Source organism: Pseudopipra pipra, chromosome 2, assembly GCF_036250125.1.
Source record: "Pseudopipra pipra isolate bDixPip1 chromosome 2, bDixPip1.hap1, whole genome shotgun sequence".
NCBI lineage: Eukaryota > Metazoa > Chordata > Aves > Passeriformes > Pipridae > Pseudopipra > Pseudopipra pipra.
In genome coordinates, this window is record NC_087550.1 from 116,641,148 (window position 1) to 116,667,531 (window position 26,384).

At 47.9% G+C, this 26,384-nt stretch overlaps 3 long non-coding RNA genes across 3 annotated transcripts in view; 2 read left to right on the top strand and 1 right to left on the bottom strand.

Annotated features, from left to right (window-relative positions):
* LOC135410394 (uncharacterized) overlaps positions 1-26,384 on the bottom strand; it is a 69,949-nt gene that overhangs the window by 18,266 nt on the left and 25,299 nt on the right. The gene's annotated exons all lie outside the window — the stretch shown is intronic.
* On the top strand, positions 4,370-7,510 carry LOC135407218 (uncharacterized). The gene is made up of 2 exons (XR_010426766.1): positions 4,370-4,655; positions 7,397-7,510. It is a non-coding gene; the product is annotated as an uncharacterized LOC135407218 (long non-coding RNA).
* On the top strand, positions 9,721-11,411 carry LOC135410393 (uncharacterized). The gene is made up of 2 exons (XR_010428660.1): positions 9,721-10,732; positions 10,911-11,411. It is a non-coding gene; the product is annotated as an uncharacterized LOC135410393 (long non-coding RNA).

Consider the following 26,384-nt stretch of genomic DNA (forward strand, 5'->3'; position numbering starts at 1 on the left):
CCTGTCCCTGCTCACACCGAGTCAAGATCGGGGCCTGAGGGAACAAGACTCTTCTCCAGATTTCCTGACCCTGTCTCCCTTTTGGCCAGCACTTCTCAGGAATGGGACAGCACACAGGGAAACTTCAAAACACAAAAAGGATCTGAGTAGGAAATTTGGATCCTTGTTATATCAATTTAATAGTTTCTAGTCCTTCTGTTCTCTTCTGTTCTTATTTTCTGCCCTTGGATGAGGCCAACCTGACTGAACTAAAAACCGCCCTGAAGGGATTCTTGGATAAGGGAGAGGTCCTGAAACTGGAGACCAAGATCTGCATTTTTGGGTTGTAATAAAATTTCATCAAGTTCCTGTTAAGGGAGATCTCTGATCTTGTTAAAAAAATAAAGATTTCCTTGAATGTAGTTGCTATGTTACGTAGTTTTGTACTTTCTTTTAGGTATGCTAAAGCTTTAATTCCTGAAGTCTTCCCTTTGCAATACAATGACCACAAAGTTATCTTAAAAAGGCTGTTGGAAGAGATTTTATTTTTTTTTTCAACTAGTCTGAAAGTTGTATCTTAGGCTGACTAATTTCTGCTAATAGAGTGGCAAGGCCTTGGAATAAGTTTCCTGGGGTTATGGTGGAGTCACCATCTCTGGGAGTGCTCCAGAGGTGTCTGGACGTGGCCCTTGGGGACATGGATTAGGGGTGATTGTGGTGGTGCTGGGTCAGGGTGGCACTGGATGATGCTGAAGGTCTCTGCCAACCTTGCTGATTCAGTGACTCTGGGATTGCCCCGACCCAGGGGCACACCTGGCACGTGGCCTTGTGGGACCTCATGATGTTCTTGTGGTGCCACTTGTCCAGCTTGTCCAGGTGCCTCTGGATGGCCCCGTCCTTCCGTGGTGTCCCCTGCCCCGCTCAGCTGCCCGTCCCCTGCCCCCGTGCTGAGGGTGCACTGGTACCACTGTCTGTCCCTGCCCAAGGCAGAGCCCTGAGGGACACCCCTCGTGCCCGGCCCGCCCCGGGCCATGGAGACACTGCCCACAGCTCCCTGGCACGTCAACGGGGCCAATTCCTGCTTCCCCAGCCAGTCCAGCCTGCATAGCCCGGGCTGTGCCCTGTGGAGATCGGGGGTCGTGTGGGACCGTGGCCAAAGCCCCGCAGGGCTCTGGGCACAGCAGGGGCTGCAAAGGCCACAAGTGCTGGGGCTGCCCCGGGCCGGGTCCAGGCGGTCCCGCTGTCCATGGGGGGCCGGGGGTGGCCCTTTGTGACACGGGGGCACCTTCCAGGGTCCTTTGTGACGTGGGACATGGGTGTGCCCAGAGACCTTTGTGACATCCCAGACCCCGCCCTGCCCCAGGGGTATATAAGGGGTGCAGAGCTCAGCCCATCCCAGCTGCTCCCCAGCAGCGGCTCCTTTCTCCCTCTCTCTCCCTCTTTCTTCCTCTCTCCCTCTCCCTCACTTTCCTTCCCTCTTGCTCTCTTTCCATCCCTCTCCCTCCCTCACTCGCCCTCTCCCTCTCCCCCTTTTTGCAGGACAATGGCCATGGATGAGGAGAAGCCCGCCCAGGCCTCCTCTGCCTCCTCCGCCCCCCACGGATGGACCTCAGGCTTCCACAGGATGGGCAAAGAACCCCCAGGATCCTGGGCTTCCCATCGGTCTGGCCGACCCAGCTGGGACAAGGATTAACCATCCCATCCTGTGGATCGACGCTGGGACAAGGATCAACATCCCATCCTGTGGATCGACGCTGGGACAAGGATCAACCATCCCATCGTGGATCAACGCTGGGACAAGGATCAAACATCCCAGCATGGATCAACGCTGGGACAAGGATTAACATCCATCAGCTGGATCAACACCTCCTTTTGGTATCATATTTTTCTACCTCCTTCCTTCCCTCCTTTCTTCCTTCCTTTCTTTCTTTCCTTCTTTCTTTCCTTCTTTCTTTCTTTTCTTTTCTTTTTTCTTTTTTTCTTTTTCTTTTTTCTTTTTTTCTTTCTTTTTTCTTTTTTCTTTTTTCATTTTTTCTTTTTTCTTTTTTCTTCTTTTTTCTTTTTTCTTTTTTCTTTTTTCTTTTCTCTTTTATCTTTTTTCTTTTTTTGTTTTTTCTTTTTTCTTTTTTTTTTGCTGTTTTCTTTTTTCCTTTCTCTCTTTCTCACTTTCTCTCTTTATTTTTTCTCTTTTTTTTCTTTCCCCCTTTTCTGTCTTTCTCTATTTCTTTCTTTTGATAAATTTAATTCAATGTTATGTGTTCAATATACTAGATAAATCTAATATATAATAATACATAATATATAAAAATGAAGTATAAATATATGCAATATATTTAATAATATTATTCATCGAATCTATTAATAAAAGTTTATACATGTTTAACAAACAATTCCCATCGTTTGTGGACTCTCTGACTCTCGTCGCTCCTTCCCACCACAAGCATTTACCACTCTCGGCTGCTCCCTTTCCCTTATGGCTGGGTCGGCACAACCTGGTCAGAAAAGATGCGGAGTTTTCCAATCCTGCTCCTCTGTTCCGGGTCCATCTCGGGAGCAAGGCGGGTGTTGGCAGCAGAAATAATCAGGGAATCACAGAATATCCTGAGCTGGGAGGGACCCACAAGGATCACCAAGCCCAAGCCCTGGCCCTGCCCAGGACACCCCAACAATCCCCCCTGTCCCTCAGAGCATTGTCCAAACCCTCCTGGAGCTCTGGCAGCCTTGGGGCCGTGCCCACTGCCCTGGGGAGCCTGGGCAGTGCCCACCACCCTCTGGGGGAAGAACCTTGTCCTGAGATCCACCCTGAGCCTGCCCTGTCCCAGCTCCAGCCCTTCCCTGGGTCCTGTCCCTGCTCACACCGAGTCAAGATCGGGGCCTGAGGGAACAGGACTCTTCTCCAGATTTCCTGACCCTGTCTCCCTCTTGGCCAGCACTTCTCAGGAATGGGACAGCACACAGGGAAACTTCAAAACACAAAAAGGATCTGAGTAGGAAATTTGGATCCTTGTTATATCAATTTAATAGTTTCTAGTCCTTCTGTTCTCTTCTGTTCTTATTTTCTGCCCTTGGATGAGGCCAACCTGACTGAACTAAAAACTGCCCTGAAGGGATTCTTGGATAAGGGAGAGGTCTTGAAACTGGAGACCAAGATCTGCATTTTTGGGTTGTAATAAAATTTCATCAAGTTCCTGTTAAGGGAGATCTCTGATCTTGTTAAAAAAATAAAGATTTCCTTGAATGTAGTTGCTATGTTACGTAGTTTTGTACTTTCTTTTAGGTATGCTAAAGCTTTAATTCCTGAAGTCTTCCCTTTGCAATACAATGACCACAAAGTTATCTCAAAAAGGCTGTTGGAAGAGATTTTATTTTTTTTTTCAACTAGTCTGAAAGTTGTATCTCAGGCTGACTAATTTTTGCTAATAGAGTGGCAAGGCATTGGAAGAAGTTTCCTGGGGTTATGGTGGAGTCACCGTCTCTGGGAGTGCTCCAGAGGTGTCTGGACGTGGCCCTTGGGGACATGATTAGGGGTGATTGTGGTGGTGCTGGGTGAGGGTGGCACTGGATGATGCTGAAGGTCTCTGCCAACCTTGGTGATTCAGTGACTCTGGGATTGCCCCGACCCAGGGGCACACCTGGCACGTGGCCTTGTGGGACCTCATGATGTTCTGATGGTGCCACTTGTCCAGCTTGTCCAGGTGCCTCTGGGTGGCCCCGTCCTTCCGTGGTGTCCCCTGCCCCGCTCAGCTGCCGGTGCCCTGTCCCCGTGCTGAGGGTGCACTCGATGCCACTGCCTGTCCCTGTCCAAGGCTCTGAGGAGCCGCGGGGCCAAGGCAGAGCCCTGAGGGACACCCCTCGTGCCCGGCCCTCCCCGAGCCATGGAGACACTGCCCACAGCTCCCTGGCACGGCCATGGGGCCAATTCCTGCTGCCCTGGCCAGCCCAGCCTGCAAAGCCCGGGCTGTGCCCTGTGGAGAGCGGGGGTCGTGTGGGACCGTGGCCAAAGCCCCGCAGGGCTCCGGGCACAGCAGGGGCTGCAAAGGCCACAAGTGCCGGGGCTGCCCCGGGCCGGGTCCAGGCGGTCCCGCTGTCCATGGGGGGCCGGGGGTGGCCCTTTGTGACACGGGGCACCTTCCAGGGCCCTTTGTGACGTGGGACATGGGTGTGCCCAGAGACCTTTGTGACATCCCAGACCCTGCCCTGCCCCAGGGGTATATAAGGGGTGCAGATCTCAGCCCATCTCAGCTGCTCCCCAGTAGCGGCTCCTTCTCTCTCTCTCCCTCTTTCTTCCTCTCTCCCTCTCCCTCACTCTCCTTCCCTCTTCCTCTCTTTCCCTCCCTCTCCCTCCCTCACTCGCCCTCTTCCTCTCCCCCTCTTTGCAGGACAATGGTCATGGATGAGGAGAAGCCCGCCCAGGCCTCCTCTGCCTCCTCCGCCCCCCGCGGATGGACCTCAGGCTTCCACAGGATGGGCAAAGAACCCCCAGGATCCTGGGCTTCCCATCGGTCTGGCCGACCCAGCTGGGTGGACACTGGGACCAGGATTAACATCCCAGCATGAGGAGAGCGATCGACGCTGGGACAAGGATTAACCATCCCAGCATGGATCGACGCTGGGACAAGGATTAACCATCCCATCATGTGGATCGACGCTGGGACAAGGATTAACCATCTCATCATGTGGATCGACGCTGGGACCAGGATTAACATCCATCAGCTGGATCAACACCTCCTTTTGGTATCATATTTTTCTACCTCCTTCCTTCCCTCTCTTCTTCCTTCCTTTCTTTCTTTCTTTTCTTTTTTTCTTTCCTTTCTTTCTTTTTTCTTTTTTCTTTTTTTTTCTTTTTTCTTTTTTCTTTCTTTTTTCTTTTTTTTCTTTTTTCTTCCTTTTTTTTTTTTCTTTTTTCTTTTTTATTTTTTTCTTTTTCCTTTTTTTTTATTTTTTCTTTCGTTTTTCTTTTTTCTTTATCCTTTCTTTTTTCTTTTTGCTGTTTACTTTTTTCCTTTCTCTCTTTCTCACTTTCTCTCTTTATTTTTTCTCTTTTTTTTCTTTCCCCCTTTTCTGTCTTTCTCTATTTCTTTCTTTTGATAAATTTAATTCAATGTTATGTGTTCAATATACTAGATAAATCTAATATATAATAATACATAATATATAACAATGAAGCATAAATATATGCAATATATTTAATAATATTATTCATCAAATCTATTAATAAAAGTTTATACATGTTTAACAAACAATTCCCATCGTTTGTGGACTCTCTGACTCTCGTCGCTCCTTCCCACCACAAGCATTTACCACTCTCGGCTGCTCCCTTTCCCTTATGGCTGGGTCAGCACAACCTGGTCAGAAAAGATGCGGAGTTTTCCAATCCTGCTCCTCTGTTCCGGGTCCATCTCAGGAGCAAGATGGGTGTTGGCAGCAGAAATAATCAGGGAATCACAGAATATCCTGACCTGGGAGGGACCCTCAAGAATCACCAAGCCCAAGCCCTGGCCCTGCCCAGGACACCCCAACAATCCCCTCCTGTCCCTCAGAGCATTGTCCAAACCCTCCTGGAGCTCTGGCAGCCTTGGGGCCGTGCCCACTGCCCTGGGGAGCCTGGGCAGTGCCCACCACCCTCTGGGGGAAGAACCTTGTCCTGAGATCCAACCTGAGCCTGCCCTGTCCCAGCTCCAGCCCTTCCCTGGGTCCTGTCCCTGCTCACACTGAACCGAGATCAGGGCCTGAGGGAACAGATACCCCTCTCCAGATTTCCTGACCCCATCTCCCTCTTGGCCAGCACTTCTCAGGAATGGGACAGCACACAGGGAAACTTCAAAACACAAAAAGGATCTGAGTAGGAAATTTGGATCCTTGTTATACCAATTTAATAGTTTCTAGTCCTTCTGTTCTCTTCTGTTCTTATTTTCTGCCCTTGGATGAGGCCAACCTGACTAAACGAAAAAACCACCCTGAATGGATTCTTGGATAAGGGAGAGGTCTTGAAACTGGAGACCAAGATCTGCATTTTCGGGTTGTAAAGAAATTTCATCAAGTTCCTGTTAAGGGAGATCTCTGATCTTGATAAAAATAAAGATTTCCTTGAATGTAGTTGCTTTGTTACATAGTTTTGTACTTTCTTTTAGGTATGCTAAAGCTTTAATTCCTGAAGTCTTCCCTTTGCAATACAATGACCACAAAGTTATCTTAAAAAGGCTGTTGGAAGAGATTTTATTTTTTTTTCAACTAGTCTGAAAGTTGTATCTCAGGCTGACTAATTTTTGCTAATAGAGTGGCAAGGCCTTGGAATAAGTTTCCTGGGGTTATGGTGGAGTCACCGTCTCTGGGAGTGCTCCAGAGGTGTCTGGACGTGGCCCTTGGGGACATGGAGTAGGGGTGATTGTGGAGGTGCTGGGTGAGGGTGGCACTGGATGATGCTGAAAGTCTCTGCCAACCTTGGTGATTCAGTGACTCTGGGATTGCCCCGACCCAGGGGCACACCTGGCACGTGGCCTTGTGGGACCTCATGATGTTCTGATGGTGCCACTTGTCCAGCTTGTCCAGGTGCCTCTGGATGGCCCCGTCCTTCCGTGGTGTCCCCTGCCCCACTCAGCTGCCCGTCCCCTGTCCCCGTGCTGAGGGTGCACTCGGTGCCACTGTCTGTCCCTGTCCAAGGCCCTGAGGAGCTGCGGGGCCAAGGCAGAGTCCTGAGGGACACCCCTCGTGCCCGGCCCTCCCCGAGCCATGGAGACACTGCCCACAGCTCCCTGGCACGGCCATGGGGCAAATTCCTGCTTCCCCAGCCAGCCCAGCCTGCAAAGCCCGGGCTGTGCCCTGTGGAGAGCGGGGGTCGTGTGGGACCGTGGCCAAAGCCCCGCAGGGCTCCGGGCACAGCAGGGCCTGCAAAGGCCACAAGTGCCGGGGCTGCCCCGGGCCGGGTCCAGGCGGTCCCGCTGTCCATGGGGGCCGGGGGTGGCCCTTTGTGACATGGGGGCGCCTTCCAGGGCCCTTTGTGAGGTGGGACATGGGTGTGCCCAGAGACCTTTGTGACATCCCAGACCCCGCCCTGCCCCAGGGGTATATAAGGGGTGCAGATCTCAGCCCATCTCAGCTGCTCCCCAGCAGCGCCTCCTTCTCTCTCTCTCCCTCTTTCTTCCTCTCTCCCTCTCCCTCACTCTCCTTCCCTCTTGCTCTCTTTGCCTCCCTCTCCCTCCCTCACTCGCCCTCTCCCTCTCCCCCTCTTTGCAGGACAATGGCCATGGATGAGGAGAAGCCCGCCCAGGCCTCCTCTGCCTCCTCCGCCCCCCGCGGATGGACCTCAGGCTTCCACAGGATGGGCAAAGAACCCCCAGGATCCTGGGCTTCCCATCGGTCTGGCCGACCCAGCTGGGTGGACACTGGGACCAGGATTAACATCCCAGCATGAGGAGAGCGATCGACGCTGGGACAAGGATTAACCATCCCAGCATGGATCGACGCTGGGACAAGGATTAACCATCCCATCATGTGGATCGACGCTGGGACAAGGATTAACCATCTCATCATGTGGATCGACGCTGGGACCAGGATTAACATCCATCAGCTGGATCAACACCTCCTTTTGGTATCATATTTTTCTACCTCCTTCCTTCCCTCTCTTCTTCCTTCCTTTCTTTCTTTCCTTCTTTCCTTCTTTCTTTCTTTCTTTTCTTTTTTTCTTTCCTTTCTTTCTTTTTTCTTTTTTCTTTTTTTTTCTTTTTCTTTTTTCTTTCTTTTTTCTTTTTTTTCTTTTTTCTTCCTTTTTTCTTCTTTTTTCTTTTTTCTTTTTTCTTTTTTCTTTTTTTCTTTTTCCTTTTTTTTTATTTTTTCTTTCTTTTTTCTTTTTTCTTTATCCTTTCTTTTTTCTTTTTGCTGTTTACTTTTTCCCTTACTCTCTTTCTCACTTTCTCTCTTTATTTTTTCTCTTTTTTTTCTTTCCCCATTTTCTGTCTTTCTCTATTTCTTTCTTTTGATAAATTTAATTCAGTGTTATGTGTTCAATATATTAGATAAATGTAATATATAATAAAACATAATATATAACAATGAAGTATAAATATATGCAATATATTTAATAATATTATTCATCAAATCTATTAATAAAAGTTTATACATGTTTAACAAGCAATTCCATGGTTTGTGGACTCTCTGACTCTCGTCGCTCCTTCCCACCGCAAGCATTTACCACTCTCAGCTGCTCCCTTTCCCTTATGGCTGGGTCGGCACAACCTGGTCAGAAAAGATGCTGAGTTTTCCAATCCTGCTCCTCTGTTCCGGGTCCATCTCGGGAGCAAGATGGGTGTTGGCAGCAGAAATAATCAGGGAATCACAGAATATCCTGAGCTGGGAGGGACCCTCAAGGATCACCAAGCCCAAGCCCTGGCCCTGCCCAGGACACCCCAACACTCCTCCCTGTCCCTCAGAGCATTGTCCAAACCCTACTGGAGCTCTGGCAGCCTTGGGGCCGTGCCCACTGCCCTGGGGAGCCTGGGCAGTGCCCACCACTCTCTGGGGGAAGAACCTTGTCCTGAGATCCACCCTGAGCCTGCCCTGTCCCAGCTCCAGCCCTTCCCTGGGTCCTGTCCCTGCTCACACTGAACCGAGATCAGGGCCTGAGGGAACAGAGACCCCCCTCCAGATTTCCTGACCCTGTCTCCCTCTTGGCCAGCACTTCTCAGGAATGGGACAGCACACAGGGAAACTTCAAAACACAAAAGAGATCTGAGTAGGAAATTTGGATCCTTGTTATACCAATTTAATAGTTTCTAGTCCTTCTGTTCTCTTCTGTTCTTATTTTCTGCCCTTGGATGAGGCCAACCTGACTAAACGAAAAAACCACCCTGAATGGATTCTTGGATAAGGGAGAGGTCTTGAAACTGGAGACCAAGATCTGCATTTTTGGGTTGTAAAGAAATTTCATCAAGTTCCTGTTAAGGGAGATCTCTGATCTTGTTAAAAAAATAAAGATTTCCTTGAATGTAGTTGCTATGTTACGTAGTTTTGTACTTTCTTTTAGGTATGCTAAAGCTTTAATTCCTGAAGTCTTCCCTTTGCAATACAATGACCACAAAGTTATCTCAAAAAGGCTGTTGGAAGAGATTTTATTTTTTTTTTCAACTAGTCTGAAAGTTGTATCTTAGGCTGACTAATTTTTGCTAATAGAGTGGCAAGGCCTTGGAATAAGTTTCCTGGGGTTATGGTGGAGTCACCATCTCTGGGAGTGCTCCAGAGGTGTCTGGACGTGGCCCTTGGGGACATGGATTAGGGGTGACTGTGGTGGTGCTGGGTGAGGGTGGCACTGGATGATGCTGAAGGTCTCTGCAAACCTTGGTGATTCAGTGACTCTGGGATTGCCCCGACCCAGGGGCACACCTGGCACGTGGCCTTGTGGGACCTCATGATGTTCTTGTGGTGCCACTTGTCCAGCTTGTCCAGGTGCCTCTGGATGGCCCCGTCCTTCCGTGGTGTCCCCTGCCCCGCTCAGCTGCCCGTCCCCTGTCCCCGTGCTGAGGGTGCACTGGTACCACTGTCTGTCCCTGTCCAAGGCCCTGAGGAGCCGCGGGGCCAAGGCAGAGCCCTAAGGGACACCCCTCGTGCCCGGCCCTCCCCTGGCCATGGAGACACTGCCCACAGCTCCCTGGCACGGTCATGGGGCCAATTCCTGCTGCCCCGGTCAGCCCAGCCTGCAAAGCTGTGCCCTGTGGAGAGCGGGGGTCGTGTGGGACCGTGGTCAAAGCCCCGCAGGGCTCCGGGCACAGCAGGGGCTGCAAAGGCCACAAGTGCCGGGGCTGCCCCGGGCCGGGTCCAGGCGGTCCCGCTGTCCATGGGGGGCCGGGGGTGGCCCTTTGTGACATGGGGGCACCTTCCAGGGCCCTTTGTGACGTGGGACATGGGTGTGCCCAGAGACCTTTGTGACATCACAGAGCCATGCCCTGCCCGAGGAGAAGGGGAACCCCAACTCCCAGCCTGCCCAGGGCCAACTGCTGAGCCTGCAGAGGACTCCAGGTGTGAAGGACAGGGCAAGAAGGAGAAGCCAGTGGTGGGACAGTGCCACATGGAGCTGCATCGGAGTCACAGCTCGGCTTGCTGCTGTGTCAAGGTGGCCTCTGCCATCCCATGCCACCTCCTCCTCATTCTCCTCCTCCTCTCCAGAGAGTGACCTCAAGCTGCCACAAGCTGACATCAGGCAGCTGAAAGGCCCCCAGGACACTGGACTTCCCATCAGCCAGACCAACACAGCTGTATCATCGCTGGAACCATCAGCCAGATCGAGGCTCAAACGAGGACTAATGGACTTTTTTTCTCTCTGTTTTTCTCTCTGTTTTTCTTTCCTTTTTTCTTTCCTTCCTTCTGAGCTGCCTTCCTACCCTCCTTCCTACCTTTCGTTCCTTTCTTCCCTCCCTCTTCCCCCTTCCTTCCTTCATTTCTTCCTCTCTTTCTTTCTTTCTTTCTTCCTTTCTTCCTTCTTTTCTTCCTTCCTTAATTCCTTCCTGCCTTCGGCTGACAAAGAGCTGTCCCAAAGGAAACATGACTTTAGCTACAACCTCAGGGACGAGCCCTCAGGCCCGATGAATGACAAGCACCCTCAGGAGGGGCCCAGCTGTCCCAGGAACACTCCTGCCCCTGTGAATCCCACGGTCTACGAGCTGGTCCCTGCCAGGCACAGCCCCTGCTGCCTCCCCAGTCCCTCACCTAGCAGGATGGAAGCCCAGACCATCAGTGGGCAGCAGCTGTGGGCAGCAGCTGTAAGGTCAGTCCTGGCAGTGCCACAGATGAACTGGGGGGCCTTGGATGAGGAGGACGAAGAAGGGGAAGACAGTGACATAAACCTATCCGAAGTGGGAGATGACAGCATCGATGAGCTGTTGCAGGTGAAGTGGGAAGGCATCACCATCCACACCCTCTGGGTCAATCCCTTGTACCCACAGCTCCTGCAGGACCCTGACGCTGCTCTCCAGGAGTGGGCACAGGCAGCAGCTTCTCCTGGCCCTGGAAACCAGGTGGCAGAGAGGCAGCTCAACAGGACACGTCCCTCCCGCTTCAGGCGGATGCTCCGGGCTCTGCGCCGGCTGTTCCGGTGGTTTTCATGATGGGATGGCCAGAGGACTAGTGCCTGCTCCAGTGCCAGGTCGGGCCTGGACATGTTGGAACCAGGACTGACTGACTGACTGACTTCATTCCCTCCTTCCTTCACTTCCTCATTCCCTTTCCTCCTTCTTTTTCTTACTTTCTTGCCTTCCTTCTATCTTTCCTTCTTTCTTGCTTTCTTGCTCTCGTGCCCTTTAATTGCTGCCTTTCTTTTCCTCTTCCCTTTCTCCCTACCTCTTTCCCCAAATCCACTGCCATCTGCTTACATAGCAGGTCAAGGACTATATACCAATTTCCATGCCAAGCGTGGAATTTACTGATAAAACTTTCTGGCCTTGAAATCTCTGACTTTTGTCCTTCTTTTCCACCACGAGCATTTACTCAATGAGCACTGGGTGCTTCTTTCCACTTAAGGGTGGGTTGTCACAGGGAGTGACACAGGGTGGTTTTGCCATGGGTATGTTAAGAAAAGATACTGTTTTTTCCTAAAATGCTCATCTGTGCCTGCTCCATCTCGGGAGCAGCACCAGAGATTTGATACTCAGTGGCCACACAGGAGTGTGCAAAGCACCGTTGTGAGTGTGTGCAGGGCAACACTGAGCCGTGTTTCAGGGATCTAAATTCCTCCCTGGGGAGAAGGACTTGGTCTAGAACTTTGCTATTTTGTCTTATTTAATCAGAGATGAGCATCTCTGCAGCCCACAGAGGAATAAGATTACCCAGTCCTTCTGGGTAAACTTACCTCCCCCCTAATGTGCCACCTGGGCACCAGGCAGAATGACACTTAGGAACACTGGACGTGAAGATCAGAGCAGCAGAGAAGTGGTGAGAAACTGTCCCACTCATGCAAAGTGCACCAAACACAATCTGCTTAACTACCTTCAGTACCGGTTCACACAACCCAGGAGTGGCCACACAGCAGCTGCATCGCACCAGAAATCATAAACCAACACACACAACAGTTTAAAGAGAAGCCTGAGCCTTGCCAGTTGTCTTCTAGCTGCAGCTTCCAGAAGTGCCAGCAGAAAAAGGTTTTGGAACAAGATTACCAGTCATACAAATGCTGATGTTTAAATCTGTTCTGAAATCTTCTTTCTGGTGCAGGGAACAGCCCAGCGACTGCAGCCCTGGCTGTTCCTTGGACACAGAAATATCCATGGGCTGGGTGGAACAGCAGGTCGGGAGGTTTGCTGGGCTGAGGTTTGCAGCCAAAGTATACAATGTAAACCCAAGTGTGAATGCTCACCTCTGTCAAATTCTCATCAGAAACCATGAGAAGGACGCTGTGTACACAGAGGAAGTTAAGAAATGATCCCACAGAAACAAAACCTATGAAAAACAGCACCACACTGCCTGAAAGCTGAAGTGGACACACTGGGCATGTTTAATTCATGAGGATATTTAAAAGAAATATAAACCTGTGTGATTCAAAACAGCACAAGCACACTTGCAGGTGGACTCTGACTTTGGAAGGAGATTTAGCTGACTCTGTGTGTGCCCAGCAGAGAGAGGACACTGGTATCATATTGCTGGAAGGGAAAAGCAGTGTCCTGTACCATAAACACCAGAGAGAGCACAAGCAGCCCGGTTCCACAGAGCCACTGGACTCTCTGCAGGCTGAGTCTGACTGTGAAAAAGCTGCATCCTCTCAATGTGGTGACACAGTCATGAAAATGGTGCTGTGGGGTGGTTACCTTTACAGATGATTTGTGTACACCCAGAAAAGCATGGTCTTTCCAAGAGGAAGAAGGGACAGGCAGCAGGCACCAGTGTCCCTGTATCAGTCTCCTCAGGCACCATCTTCTCCGTGATCCTGCTCTCCAGAGACAGCAGTTCTGTTGGATCAGGGACTTCAGGAGTGTGGGAATATATCTGCTGTAGGGCACTGCTGGGCAGGTGCCACCAAGATCAGAGAAGATGAGATGCCTCAACCCCTAGTCAAGGTCTCCAGCTCTGGAGGCTTCTGAAACATAATCATGGGAAACAAGCTGAGAAATCAATCACAGAAAGCACAAATGTTAGCAGAGTATGAGACACAGAGTCACAGGATCATCAAGGTTGGAAGAGACCTTCAAACATATCCAGTCCCACCCTCACCCAGTACCACCACAATCACCCTTAATCCATGTCCCCAGGGGCCACATCCACACACCTCTGGAACACTTCCAGAGATTGTGACTGCACCACCTCCCTGGGACATTTATTCCAAGGCCTGACCACTCCTGCAGTGAAATTTTTTTCCTAATCTCTCAACTGAACCTTCCCTGGTGCAACTCAAGGCCATTTCCTCTCCTCCTTTCCCTCGGGACATGGCAGCAGAGCCCGACCCTCCCTCCCTGCCCCCTCCTGTCAGGGAGTTGGGGAGAGCAATGAGGTCCCCCCTGAGCCTCCTCTTCTCCAGATAAACCCTCCCAGCTCTTCCTCACAAGACCTGTTTTCTAGACCCTTCACCAGCTTTGTTTGCCTTGGAGTCCTTGAACTCCATCCCCTTCACACCAAATGCCTCTTCCCTCCCAGCAAAGCCTTCCTTTCCCTGCTCCTTCTTTTCCATATGGGCTCCATCCAACTCTGCCTCCTCAGTCTGGCCTCAGCTGGTCCCACCACTTTCAGAGTTGTCCACATTTGCCCTCGTGCTCTACAGGTGAGGGAATAGGTAGGTGCAATTCTCTGTCCCTGCTTCTCCAGATTCTTCTCCAGCTGCTTCTCCAGATGTTTCTCCAGATGCTCATACAGGTTTGCAAGAGCCAAGGTCACCCCCAGCAACTTGCATCCATCCCTCCAGCTCACCATGACAGGCATCAGTGGTTCCAAGACTCCTGATTGCCAGGTGACCCTTGAGGGACCCAAATTTAATTCACAGATTAATAATCCCCTCCTCACTCATTCATAACAATTGAGGAACAGCTGCTGCCAAAATCAGAAAAATGCACCTCTGGGAGTTTAGTTTTGTTCATTTGGGGGGTTCTGAGCACAGAGGATAATTTTGTTACTAAAAGATGTGCTAAGTTCTTGACAAATGGGAGCCCTCACTAACCTAAATTCTCACCATTTCTGAGAAAATTAGTGTCAGCCAGGTATCCAGGCAAATTCTGTGAGAACAAAATCCTGTTCCTTAGTTAGACTAAGTCTGGGTGGCGTTCATCGACAGCAGGAGCTTATATAAGTTTTTATAGCTTAGATCTGATATTCTGGGCCATATGGTACTATCCTTTTATAAAGGGAGGTCTTCACTAAGATGAAGTTCTGTCTCAAAACTGATGGCACCTATTTTGCAGGTTTCTGTAGAGTAGCTGGTGTTGCTGGGGAGCTTAAAATGCCACCTTCAGTGCACTGGGAAATAACAACAGGTGTGGTGGGGAGGGTTCATTGTACCTAATTATAGGCACCTATCTTTGCTGCCTGGTCTTCTTGGGCCAGCCTGGAGCTGCTGAAAAATACAGGCTTTTCTCAGGTGATCCATTATTTCTCCCTGAAATAATCTCTTTCACTTTGCGAAAGGCAACCAACTTCCAAAAGTCACTCCCCTCGCTCCTTTGAGTTGGTTTACTCGTTTCAGGGAAAGCTTTCAAACCCGAGGGTCTGGAAATATCCTCCTGCCTCTAGCTGGGCATGGAAATATTTCTTCCTCCTTTGAGGAATGTGGTCATGTTCAAGTCTCATTCTGCAACAGAGTAAAACCACGTTTTTCCAAGTCTTTTGAGGAAGAAGAGAGAGAGCATATCCTCTGAGAGGGACCAGCTGTGGGATGCAGAATAACCAGGGCTGACCTTCTCCACTAAATGTGCTCTGGAGTAGAGGCTGCAGTTCCCAGCTGGCAGCCTGAGCCCTTCCTTTGGGATATCACAGAAGGAGAAGATGTAGCTCTTGGTGTCCTCTCTTTTACCTCTCTTCTATCCCTCAGATTCCTTTCCGGGCCGGAGATCCGTGGGCTGATGAACACGTGTGATTGCTGAAAGCAGTGCATGCCTGAAAATGTCCCAGTTTTTCACACATTTGACCAAAAAAAAAAAAACAACCCCACTTCCAAAACCTGAAATACTCCAACCTGCACAATTCTGACATCAGTATTTAAATATTCAAGCCAGAATGTCCCACTTTTCAGTGGTGATGAACAATCCAAAATTCAGGCCAAGCAAGGTACTGAATCTTCTTCATTTGAACACATCTAGAAATCTGAAGTCTGGGAGTTCACTTAATTGCCTTGGGAGAAAAAAGGATGTTTGAGTGTTGTTAAATACAATAAATCTCCAGGTGTGGCAAACTACTGTAGAGCCTAATTTGCTAAATAAGACTAAGTATCTCAATTTATGAAAACAACAGCTTTAAAAGATAAAGACTCTTCTTATTCGGTTCACATCAAGATATTTTATAGTTTTACATCTCAAGACATTTAATACAGTTTTTATTATGCAGTATGGTGCTAATGTCATTAGTTTCAGCTATTCCTACTTGCAATTCAATCCCCCCTCAGCTGCCAGCTCAAACCCCTGTGAGTGGGAAACTGTACGAGGCATTATATATGAAATATCTAATAACTGTGTCTACAGAGAGAAAATAAATAGAGTTTCGATGGAGAGTAAAGGAATATTTTGAAGAGACAGGCTTATGAAATGAGTGGGAGTGGGGACTCACGATCATATTCGATTCTTCTGAGGTTGTGGCTGCATTAATTTTTACTTTTTAAAGAGGCAGGAATAGTGCTGGAGGCTGGGAGTGAATGAACCTCTGCAGTCACTTTGCTTGTGGAAAATGCTGAGCAAGGGAGCTGCAGTTTTGATCACCAGAATGGAACTGGTATCATGTGTTAACAGGTCATCTGTCTGTCATAGAAAATGAGCAGAACAATTATAAGAGAAAAGGCTAAAATGAGGCCACAGCATTACATTATTCTTCCATGAGGAATAAGCACAGGCTATTCTGGTGCCATGAGTAGATAAACTAAAAACATCACTTCATATCCGGTTGGTAGATTTATTAAGGTGTCAAAATTCTTCCTGGTAGTGAACTGACAAACAATAATCTTCCATGCCTCCTGATTAAAAGGTGAATCAGTTAGTCTTCCTTAATGGGATTCTGCTGTACAACAAACCCACAGCTGGCTTATTTCAAAATAAGTGAGCACAGAGCCTAAAGAACACTCTGAGCTGCCACACACTTTTTTTTAATCCCAGGTCTACTTCACAGTAGAACTAGAAGAACAAAATGTACTGGTACAAGCAAAACTTAAGTCCCTGAAATTATTTGTTTCACCAGAAAGTGCATTCCTACCACACTAGACCTGCTGCTCTTACCAAGCAGCTGGGAAACACTCATTAAAAATATCAGTTCCAAACCTTTAGGAACTGAACCTGTTTCCTCATTACCCACTGGGGCCTGTTCAGTACACTCAGGCAGAAAGGCTCAAATAAACAAACTGCTTTTCTGGAAGGTTTTTCCTGCTGGGAGTTCACTTTGCAGGCCTTGCAGTGCTGGTTCTCAGCCCGGATCAATAGCAGAACTCCCTTCCTCCCCATGGTACCATCACAAACAACAGCAAGGCTGACCCTGGGTGGTGCTTTCCATCCTCTCACAGCCTCATTTCCACCAAGTTACTCTTCTTTTGTCTCCAGTCTGCAATTGCAGTGCACATTTTCCTGATGTTTTCTGCCCACACTCTCGGGATGCTGAAAAACAGGGAAAGCCAAGCACCTTTTGGGCTGGGCTTTTCCTAAGGTACATATGCAATATATCTGTCTTACATACACCATTTCTATCTTCTATACACCATTTCTATCTTCTATACACCACACATATGCCTTATGATTACCACATCTATAAAAAATCCTCTTTCACACGACTTAACTCTTTTTTTTTTCTTTTAGTGCAATTCCAGCAGCCCACAAACACTTCTTCAGACACTTTCCCCACGTGTAAGCTTCATACTAAGAGGTCAAGTCTAGTCAGGCCTAGGAAACATCTTGAATTTCATGCGAAATTCATGACTTTTTGTGGCCCAGGGTGTGAAATTTAAGATCATATTCTGATTTTAATTACTGTACATGAGTATTTTGTCTTGTATTTGAATAGAATCATAGAATCACAGAATGGTTTGGGTTGGAAGGGACCTTGAAGATGATGCAGTTCCAACCCCCTGCCATGGGCAGGGACACCCAGGCCACTCCATTGCTATAGAGGTACAATCTAGTGCCACTTGGTCCCTTATCTTCTTATCTAATCTTTTCCAAGCCCTGCACTGCTGCACAGAACAAACACTGTGGGTAGCAATAAAGCCATGAACACAATTCAGCCAGAAAGTATTTAAATGCAAAGTTTATTTTCTCTTAAAAAGAGGGACATCCACTGATGGAGCATTCCTTAAATAGGAAAAAAAAAAAGTGGGTTAGAAATTAATATAAAATTAGGAGCAACTCAGCTTAATAACTACTGTTGTGCTTCATCTCTGGGAGAAATCCAGCCTTTCTGATATGTGGTTATTAGCTTCATGACACAAATAATATTTCTGATACACACAATACTGTGACAGCTGAGTCACAGGGACTGCACACACCACTGTATTCTTCTTTTTGGGACAGCCAGCCCTTGGAGGAAACCTGGCTTTTGTGACAAGTTCTTGCTAACACTGGGACAGAGAATTCCTAAGACATGATTTATTCAGGCTATCCTTTAAGTTTGAGAGTAAATAATCGGTCACTTCTTCTCTGGTGGAGCCACACCACCAGCACACACTCAGCTCAGGAGGGAAAGGGTAACATGCTATGAATTAGCCAGAAGCAGGTGCAACACAGAACCATGTCAGGGCAAAATGGCACTTAATTCCCCTAAAAATAGACTTTCTTACATCAATGGTCACCCCTGTCAGCATATGTGTCCCTTGGAGCTGCTGAAGTCATACAAAGAAGCAGAGGGCAGAGTCAAGAGGGGGGATTCATCAACAAATGAATTTTGGAGAGTAATGTTCTTATTCCCATTTCTCAGCAAGCACTCGTGAGTCATGGCTAGAAATAAAAAAAAAAAAAAACAACCACAAATAATCAGACTGGAAGGTTGCTAGAGCAATTTCTAACATTTAAGCTGTGTAAGGTAATGTCAGAGATTTCAGAAAGATTTTACTCTCAACAGGTAATAATTTTCAAAAGCACAGTCTAGGAATCCCTTCCATCAAGTGCACTTAAACACAGCTTAAGACTCTAGCCTTGAGGACACGAGAGAGGCAGCCAAATTGTAAGAAGTGTTGAGGTTGCCTGGCACAGGGTCGTTCCAAAAGATTTTCTGCAAAAATCATCATATTGATAACCTTTATTTCGACGGTTGTTCACACCTCTGTCTAAAACTACAGTTAGAATCAGAGAATCATGGAATCATAGAGTGGTTTGGGTGGGAAGGGACCTTAAGGAGCATCTCATTCAACCTCCTGCCTTGGGCAGGGACACCTTCCACCAGCCCAGGTTGCTCCAAGCCCCGTCCAACCTGGCCTGGGACACTTCCAGGGATCCAGGGGCAGCCACAGCTTCTCTGGGTAACCTGTGCCAGGGCCTCCCCACCCTCACAGCCAAGAATTTCTTCCTAATATCCCATCTAACCCTGCTCTCTGTCAGCTAAAAGCCATTCCTCCTTCTCCTGTCACTCCAGCCCCTTGGAAATATTCTCTCTCCACCCTTCTCCATTCCATCCAGTTTTCTGGGTGTGTCAGAGAACAAATATTAGCATCAAAATTACAACGTGGTTACAATTTCTTTCACCTGGTCCTCGTGAAAATTGCAGTCAGCCTTTACAGTTTGCATTTCACTGGCACCACTTTAACTTCAATGACTGATTAACCTTTCTGCAGGAGAAACAGCCCTCTTTGAAGATGTAGCACTTTCCCCCTAAAGTGAGATCAAATCCCTTCAACACTCCCACTCACGCTGCTCTCGAGAAGTACCGGGAAGGAGAGGAGAAAATACATTTTGAAAACATTCCTAGACGTTCCTTAAACAAGGTGGGGTGACATAAAAAGCCAAATCTTTCAAAAATACTTTGCATATCACTTTTAAATACAGCTTTCTCCTTTTCTCTGTTCAGGTCTATCCCTTCCAGAGCAGGAGAGGGAATATTGGTCTCCTGTCTTGCTGGCTGCCCCCTCAGAAGAGCTAAGGACCACAGTGGGGTGGATATTAGGATTGCTGTCACTAAATCCCCCCAAAACAGAGGTCCAGAACAAAAGAGAAGCAGAACTGAGGTTGAAACAGGAAACAGGGCAGGAATGCTGAGGATCAGGTGGAGAAGGGAATTGGAACAGGAGGATCACCATGTGAGACTGCCCCATCCTCCAGGAGACCTCCCAGGAGGAAGAGCTGGGGAATGCTTTCAGGCATGACAACAACACCAGTTCCATCTGCTCTGGGGTTAGAGCACCAGCCACGGGGGTTAAAAAGCAGTACCTCCTGTATTTTTGATGGATAACTGGGAAGCTGTTACTGTCTCTGGGCTTCTTGCTGCCCCTGGGAACACGAGGAAATGGATGCAGTGCAATATTAACCACGATTTCTTGCTGGTATCAGCATATCAAAACTGCAGTGAAGTGTTACAAACCTGGAAGTCACAGACTGCAGGTACTGAACAAAGTGATTCAGCAGGAAATATCACCTGGATTGGGACATCAGCCTTTAATACAAGTTCACCTTTGAAGGCACAGCATCCCCATCACCATCCACGTTACTGCACAACAGCCAGAGCCCTCCTCATGCTTCCATCCCCACCATAAATGGCATTTCAGCTGCAAGCATTCATTTACAGAATCATCAAGGATCCCAGAATCACCAAGGCTGGAAGAGACCTTCCAGCACATCCAGTCCCACCCTCACCCAGCACCACCACAATCACCCTTAATCCATGTCCCCAGGGGCCACATCCACACACCTCTGGAACACTCCCAGACACAGGGACTCCACCACCTCCCTGGGACACTTATTCCAAGGCCTGAACACTCTGGCAGGGAATTTTTTTCTAATCTCTCATCTGAACCTTCCCTGGTGCAGTTTGAGGCCATTTCCTCTCCTCCTTTCCCTTGGGACATGGCAGCAGAGCCCGACCCCCCCTCCCTGCCCCCTCCTGTCAGGGAGTTATAGAAAGCAGCCCCTTCTAGACCCTTCTACGCCCCTTTAAACCCCTTCTAGTCACGATGAGGCAAATTTCCTGGTCAGCCACTGGCACTTCACTGCTTGGACACGCACGACATCTTATGACACTTTAACTCCCATGTGCAGTCCAGGCTCTCCAGGGCATAGTTCTCCGAATGGGGGAATCAATTCCCTCTGCTCTGCTGCCTGCAGCCAGCGTTGCCCTGCCCTGGAGATCTTCCCCCTCCTCCCCTTCACACTCCTTGCCCTCTGTTCACAACCAAAATCCCTGGTTTCCCCCTCTGGCTCCCACACAGCACCACTGTGGTGCTGTGCTGTCTCACACAGGGACTGACAGCTTGCCAGGGATGACACTCACTTTGCCCAGCTCCAGATCCATGGGAGTGTCTGAAAGGAATGATTTCCAGAGGAAGACTTGCAAAAAAAAAAGGCCTCCTTGATGTTTAGAATGAGACACAGAGTGAAAACGACAAATAATGCAATTTTATATTCATATTTCCCAGGGAAGCTGTGGCTGCCCTATCCCTGGGAGTGTCCAAGGCCAGGTTGGATGGGGCTTGGAGCAACCTGGGCTGGTGGAAGGTGTCCCTGCCCATGGCAGGGAGTTGGAACTGGGTGATCTTTAAGGTTCCTTGCAACCCTGTTCTATGATTTTGCGATTCCATGATTCCATAATCTATGGTATTCATACAGTGAATGCAAGTAATATTTAAAAAAAGGGCAATTTTAAAGTCTGTTTCCAGATTTTTAGACAATTAGATCAGAGAGATATTTTAAATAACCCCTGAAAATTAACTTGAACACCAACTACCCAATAAAAAGAAGCAAAGCAAGAGTCAGCAGAAGCCTTTCCTTGGGTACCACCCTGGGTGCTCTCACTGTTGCCCTGACAACCATCCAGCTCTTGGCTCTTGGGCAATCGCTGCCAATGCAACAACTTTTAGATTTCTCATTATTATGTTGCTATTGTTTCAAGACACACCAAAAAAAAAAAAACAACAAAAAAACAGCTGAAGGAACAGTTACGTCAAATTTAGCAGGTAAGGAACACTTAGAAAGTCTGACTTTTAAATAGCTCCTAATGACTGGGGCACAGCCTAATTTTAGAGCACTGTCAATCAGCCCAAATGTCTGTAGGTGCTTTGATTCCTTGATGGTGAGAGCCCTGTAACTACTTAGGGAGTCAGATGTCGAGATGTGAACTCCCTGTCTGGACTTCTGGGACACATCCTTCTCTTCTGAAGCTATTCCCCTTTATTTTCTGAGGATGCAAGCTAATACTCATGCTAGAGAGCCCAGGGGCTGCATATATTTCATTTGCAGAGCTTAAAAAAATCCATTGTGATCTAATGTCTTGACCATAAAAATCCTTCCCCAAGAGTTCAGAAGAAAGGATTTTTAAACTGTGAGACTTGACCCAAAATGAAAACCTGGATTTTTCTAAGATACTCATATTCTGAAATTCATTCTTCACCTTTTCCTTTCCTCAGTAACGAGAATTTCCATTAGATTAGAAGTCTGGGCATTGTCATCTTCTGACCATCTAGGAAAACACAGTTACTTGGAGGGTTTATCCCAGGTGAAAATGTTTCCAGAAAAACATGTAATAATCTAAATGGTCTGGTAGACAAGGTGGTGTTGGGTCAAAAGTTGGACTCAATGATCTCAGAGGTCTTTTCCAACCTGGTTGATTCTGTGATTCTGTGAAATATAGTCTGCAAGAATCACAGAATCACAGAATATTCTGAGTTGGAAGTGACCCACAAGGAGTCCAGCTCTTGAGTGAATGGCCCATCTGGGGAAGCCCAAAGCAATTCTGGTTGTGTTTCTCTGACTGTCACCCAGCCCTCACTATTGTCCCCTTTGCCCTTCATCCATGAAAAAAGATGGGCCAGTAATCAAAGCACCTCTGGGACATGTTATGCTCCCAAGTGCTCTGGTGTAAACCTGGAGCCATCCCATTGTCTCCCCATTTTAGATAATTGCACATTTACACCTCTGTACATTTACACCTCTGCACGAGAGCAGGTTTTGGCTTTCTGTGCCCTTCTATCCAGCTCTGTCCAACTGTTCTTGAAGGCACAGGCCCTTCCTCAGTCTGAGCCATGACCAGATCCTGATTTATTATATCCATTACAGACTCTTGGCCAGAAAAGGCAGACATGAATCAGCTGTGACACATCTTCTGCCAGCACATGATCCTCCACAGATCATTGGCAGAGCCAGAGGGTATCTTTGCAAGTTTTAAAGTTTAGGTTCATGTGCATGGAAAAGGTTTCATTTCACTCTCCCCCTCCCCTAAATAACCCAGTTATCACACAGTGTGTGCTCATTAACATGCAAGCAAACACTGGCCTGTCATTCTTCCTGCTCCTGTTTATATTCATCACATTATTAACAGCTGTACTGTTTATCAAATAGGAGCTTTCGTGGATCATGTAACAGGAAAAGACAGATAAATGATCATTTAATTGTTGTTTTTAAGCTCAGTTGTTACACACTTGATTTAGGACCTAATGGGTTTATTAATACAGCAGATAAACAAGGCATCTCCCTTGGAAAGGCTGAGGGAGCTGGGGCTGTTCAGCCTCCAGAGCAGACACTGAGAGGGGACCTCCCCCAGGTCTGTAGGGGCTGCAGGGAGGGGGCAGAGGATGGACCAGGCTCTGCTCGGGGGGGCCCAGCAATGGCACAAGAGGAACGGGCAGGAACTGATGCCCAGGAAGTTCCACCTGGACATGAGGAAGAACTTCTTTGCTGGGCAGTGACCCAGCCCTGAACAGAGACCAGAGAGGGTGTGGAGTCTCCTCACTGGAGATATTCCAGAACCCTCTGGACACAATCCTGTACCATGTGCTCTGGGATGGACCAGAGGTTTGATCAGATGACCCACTGTGGTCCCTTCCAGCCCTACCCATCCTGTGATTCCACAAAGACCAAAAACCCACAGTCTTCTTGATTTGAAGCAAACCTCACACGAAGTGTCCTTTGGAACATGCTCATCCAAACATTATCCACCAAAGCTCTGTGCTATTGAAAGGCTCCTGGCCAAGAAACACAGAAACAATCTCATGGTGAGTTTTACTCAGGCAGACATTGCAATGAGAGCAACACTTCAGCCTGCAACCTGCCCTTCAGAAGGAGCCAATTATTTTGTAGGATCCCAGGAGGAGTTGTAGGGGGGAAAATGTACTTGATGGCTATCCCAGTTATTCTACAGCCTCTCCAGTGTCACCATTGCTCTCTGAAGGCTCACAGACTGATTGCAGCCTCTCTGAACCCTCTGTGCAAACCAGGTTTGGGGCCACACGCTCATGGTTCATAGGGAAGGTCCCCTGACTCTCTGGGACACGGGATCCCATCATGAAGCCAGAAGAGGAAACCAGACTCAAGACAATAATTGCAAAGATCATCAGCCAATGTTGGGCTGAAGAAGAAATAATCACGTCTCTGTTCACATGTTGATGAAACAAATGCTTGGTGCTGTAAGTTCTCGTGCCTCTGTGTAAACTGAGCATGGCCAAGAAGGCACAAGGGATCCAGATACCCACAGAGATCTGTCTTCTCAATGGTTTGTTGGAGAGCAAAGCCTGAGAATGAAGTACTGGACAGCCATTATTTTATTATATATATTTTAATTAAGTGCAGCAAAAATGCTGCTCTGATTGAAAAATGAAATTATATAATTGGTTCTGTTGGCAGTGTAATTTTGGACTTAGTACAATACATGAAGAATGGACACACTAAACTTCCTTTGAAGCTTAAGTTCCCAGTGTATTATAAAATGATAACAGACAGTATTTTCTTGTGATGTGCATGTTCAGTGTAACAATGAAGTCCTAGTGAGAGGTACTTTCCTACTGAAAGATAAAAAGCACTGTATGGGTACATACAATCCCAGAATCACAGAATAGTTTGGGTTGGAAGTAGCCTCAAAGGCCATCAAGTTCCAACCCCCTGCTATGGGCAGGGACACCTTAAACTCAAACAGGTTGGTCAGATGCTGTACAAAGACAGCCAAGATGAACCAAGGGAAACATCCCAACACTGTGGTAGTGAGGGATGTTGTGAGGGCTTTGACAGACCAGACTGATAAAAGCAAACAGATAAACTAGAAAAGAAGAAGGGATGAACCTTCAGCTTCAAACAGTTCAGATAAAGTTGCTTCTGAAGTGCAAACGACCAAATCTGTTGAGCACATACTTCCTTTACACTTTAGAACTTTAAGCATAGCCTTTAAGTTAGGCACAAATATAATTACTCTGCTCAGACAGAACCCTTGAGAGCTGTTTACCCAAATGTGAAGTGTAAAACAGGGTTTAATAGGCACATTTTCAGGCTCTCTTAATTGTCGCTGCCAAAATTCAGTTTTCCCTTAATAACATGCAATGACATTTGCACATCAGCTGCATCCTACAGCTTTCAAGAAAAGCAGAGACTAGCAAAAAAATGCCTTAAAAATCACTATCATGTTCAAAGCAAGGTGCAGTTTGTAGGGAGTGTTATTATTATCATTACCAACATCATCATTAATGTTATTTTTATTAACTAGACAGCAGATACAACCAGGTAAAAAAAAAAAAACACCACACTTTCAGGAATAAATTCTCCTTCTCTCAAACTAATACAAGGACAGAGACATTGTGATTCATTAGAGAAGAAGCATTGAATGGAGATAGGACCAAGGTCACTTGAAAAGACAGCAGGTAGTAAAATGCCAGAAGAGAGGGAGGAGTTGGGCAGCACAGTGGCTCTGTCTCTGGAAGTTGAAGAAGCTGCATCTTGCAGTCAACACAAATGCAGCAAGTTGGATGTTCAACAGCTTTGCTCAGTGTTTGGAGGCAGAGGATGTAAAAAGATTTTGCTTTAGAATATTAACCTGTCACCTTCTCCCCTTCAGTCCCCAGAAGGCAGAATATGAGGAGAAGTGCCAAGAATCTGTAATAGAGACCAAAAAATAGTGTTTCTCACATTGATCCCTCTCTGTGCAGTCTCTCATTTATCCTTGTGCATTTCTGGGTTAGTAATAGTTAATACCCAGCCCAGATTTCCCTTGGGCCCTCATTTTTTCCTGTTCTTTTTCAGTTAGAGATGCCAAGGTTCATAAAATCAGAGCTGTCTACAATTAAATACTGTTTAAGCACAAACCTCAGTGCTGCTCTGCTCACTGCCCACTTGTTCCCATCAGAGCAATGATCACTAAAGCAAAGCAAGAGAAAGACTTTAAACCCTGCACATGTGTTGTAAATCCATGTGCACAGGGGGGGAAAGGAACTGTGCTTGGCTTGTTCTGTGGAGACAGATGGAGGGACAAGTTCAGGACAGGACCTTGGCAAAGTCATGCTTAGTGGTGGTTCCTCAAAGCACCCCAACACTGTTCTCTGCCTGGCACATCTGTCAGCTCAGCCCTTTAGCCAACACACTGTTCTGCTGTCTCTGAGTGCAGTGACTCCTGCTCTGCTTGGCACAGCTTAGAGTCACAGAATAACAGAATGATTTGGGTTTAAAAGGACCTTAAAGATCATCCAGTTCCAAATCCTGCCATGGGCAGGGACACCTTCCACCAGTCCAGGTTAATACAAGCCCATCCAACCTGGCCTTGGACACTTCCAGGGATCCAGGGGCAGCCACAGCTTCTCTGGGCAACCTGGGCCAGGGCCTCACCACCCTCATAGCCAAGAATTTCTTCCTAATGTCCAATCTAACTCTACTGTCTGTCAGTTCAAAGTCATTCGCCCTTTTTCTGTCACTCCAGGCCCTTGGAAATAGTCTCTCTCCATCTTTCTTGGAGCTCCTTCAGGCCCTGCAAGGCCACAATCAGTTCCCCCCAAAGCTTCTCTTCTCCAGGCTGAACAATCCCAGCTCTCCCAGCCTTTCCTCCCAGCAGAGCTGCTCCAGCCCTGGGATCCTCTTGGTTCCTGCTCTGGCCTCTCTCCAGCAGCTCCATGTCCTTGCTGAGCTGTTCCCCAGGGCTGGAGCAGCTCTGCAGGAGGGTCTCCCCTGAGGGGACAGAGGGGCACAATCCCCCCTGCCCTGCTGCCCACACTGGGGGATCAGCCCAGGGCACGGGGGGTTCTGGACTGGGCCATGTCCAGCCTCTCCCCCACCAACACCCCCAGGGCCTTCTCCCCAGGGAGGCTTTCAAACTTCTCCCAGTCAGCCCAGCTGGTGCAGCTGAGTCCTCCTTGGACCCCT